This window comes from Arachis duranensis, chromosome 6, assembly GCF_000817695.3.
Source record: "Arachis duranensis cultivar V14167 chromosome 6, aradu.V14167.gnm2.J7QH, whole genome shotgun sequence".
NCBI classification, from domain to species: domain Eukaryota; kingdom Viridiplantae; phylum Streptophyta; class Magnoliopsida; order Fabales; family Fabaceae; genus Arachis; species Arachis duranensis.
Window position 1 is genome coordinate 74,143,418 of NC_029777.3, and position 2,417 is coordinate 74,145,834.

The window sequence follows — 2,417 nt, forward strand, 5'->3', positions numbered from 1 at the left end:
GTGCCAGTTCCGGCGTTTAACGCTGGAATTCCTGAGGGTGACTTTGAACGCCGGTTTGGGCCATCAAATCTTGGGCAAAGTATGGACTATCATATATTGCTGGAAAGCCCAGGATGTCTACTTTCCAACGCCGTTGAGAGCGCGCCAATTGGGCTTCTGTAGCTCCAGAAAATCCACTTCGAGTGCAGGGAGGTCAGAATCCAACAGCATCTGCAGTCCTTTTTAGTCTCTGAATCAGATTTTTGCTCAGGTCCCTCAATTTCAGCCAGAAAATACCTGAAATCACAGAAAAACACACAAACTCATAGTAAAGTCCAGAAAAGTGAATTTTAACTAAAAACTAATAAAAATATACTAAAAACTAACTAGATCATACTAAAAACATACTAAAAACAATGCCAAAAAGCGTACAAATTATCCGCTCATCAATTAAGTTCAAGAAATATTGGGAAGAATACAGTGTTGTTCTTGCATTTGGGGCAGTTCTTGATCCTAAATTTAAACTCAACGCTTTGGTTCATTGCTATAATGAGATTGATCCTATTAGTGCTAAAGACAAAGTGGAGCATGTGAAGAGTAAGTTATACAAGCTTTTTGAGGTTTATGACCAAAATTTCTCAACTGTAGAGAGTTCTTCCCAACTTTCAAGTAATTTTTCTCAAGCAACATCTTCTGCAATTGGAACTCAGCTTATTAAAATTGTTGGTGTAAGTATTTTTATCTACTTGATTATATGTATTTTTTATTTTTCATTCTTTTTGATTCATATATTATTTGTAATGCAAAGGATTTGATGTCCCGTAATCAAGAAGTTGAAGTGAAAAGTGGAAAGAACTAACTGGATATTTATTTGAGTGAGGCAACATTATTTTGCAATGATGCAATCATTGATGTTTTGCAATGGTGAAAAGACAACCATCATCGTTTTCCAACATTATCACTAATGGCACGAGATTTGTTGAACATTCCTATTACTACCGTGGCTTCAAAATCTACATTTAGCATGGGTTCTCATGTTTTGAATAAGTATAAAAGTCGTTTGTTGTCGGATAATGTTGAAGCGGTGATTTGCACCAGAAATTGGATACGTGGATATGATGATTTTGGTATATTATATTTATGACATACATACTTGAGTGATTTTGAACATTATTATGTACTATTTTGCTAATATTTATTTACTTTTTTCTAGAAGAAGATAAAGATCAGGAAGATATTGCAAAAGGAGAAGGCTATTCTTCAGGAGTTGGTTCTAATGATGTTATTGACTTATATGAAGATGAAGATGAAAATTAAGTGTATTGAATTAAGTTTAATTTGCTTTGAAGACTATTTATAATTATGTTTTTGGACTTTAGATTATATATTTATTTTGTCTATGGAACTATTTATAACTATATTTTTGTATTTTGGATAATTGGATTATGTTTATTTATTTTGAAGACTATTTATATTTAATATTTGTATTTATATTGGTTTAAATAGAAGATATAAGATATGTTCTTATAAATATAAAAAAAAAAACAATTAATTAGACGGGCTTAGCCCGCCAACTCGTCATTAGGCGGGGCGGGGCGGGCTTCCTCGCCTTACACCCCTACTCATTGGCTACTGGAAAGTTTGAAAACATAGAGAATATGAGGTGTAAAAAGTTTGCCATATGGTCAGAGCAAGAACCCAGAATGGTCCGCACAGCAGCGAGCCCAATCTGAACCAGAATTGGAAATGGAAGCAGGTGCGGAAGCTGATCCAAAGAGCGCCTTCACCTTTCAGTTCGAGAGACAGAAGCTATGGCCTTTTCATAGGTATGGAATTTGTAAAAACAGGATGGGTTTTTGGATATAGAGTTGGAACGAGATAATATTCAAGTTGTTAAAGCCTTACTTTCTTTTTTTTTGGTAGAAAGGCCTTATATTTTGCATATACATAAGAAGATCCCTTTGGGCTTATCATCGCAAATTGTAAACTTTTTTGCACAATTTTAGATCATTTCAGATTTCCCATATCAACAAAGATGGGAATTCAGTAGCTCACAACTTAGCAAAACTATCTCTTACCAAACCATAATTAGTGTAATTGAAAGAGACCCCTTCAGATATATGTAATTTGACCTCATTTATATCTCTTGGGTCAATTTTCTTGAATTTTTAAACATTTGAATTTATAATTTTACCAGTTTGATAACTCATTCGATTTTCAGAGGCATTTAGAGCTTTATGTTCTTTATTCATGGACAATCATGATATAAAGATGGCATAATCCGAAGGAAGTGTAAAATTAATTAATACATAATACATAGTAAATCCAAATCCAGGTATGAATTTATGAGAAAACCTGCGCTCAAAATTTAAAAGCATTCTCACATTACACAATAAAAAAATCCTTTTAAACCCCACTGATTTATATAGAGGAGCAAT

The 2,417-nt window shown here is 33.4% G+C and overlaps 1 protein-coding gene across 1 annotated transcript in view; it reads right to left on the minus strand.

The window, feature by feature from the left end:
- Positions 1–2,256: 2,256 nt before the first annotated feature.
- The window catches only part of LOC107494081 (2-Cys peroxiredoxin BAS1, chloroplastic), a gene marked incomplete at its 5' end in the record, with an annotated part of 1,842 nt that continues 1,681 nt past the window's right edge, over positions 2,257–2,417 (minus strand). The window contains 1 exon segment of the mRNA XM_016115115.3: positions 2,257–2,417.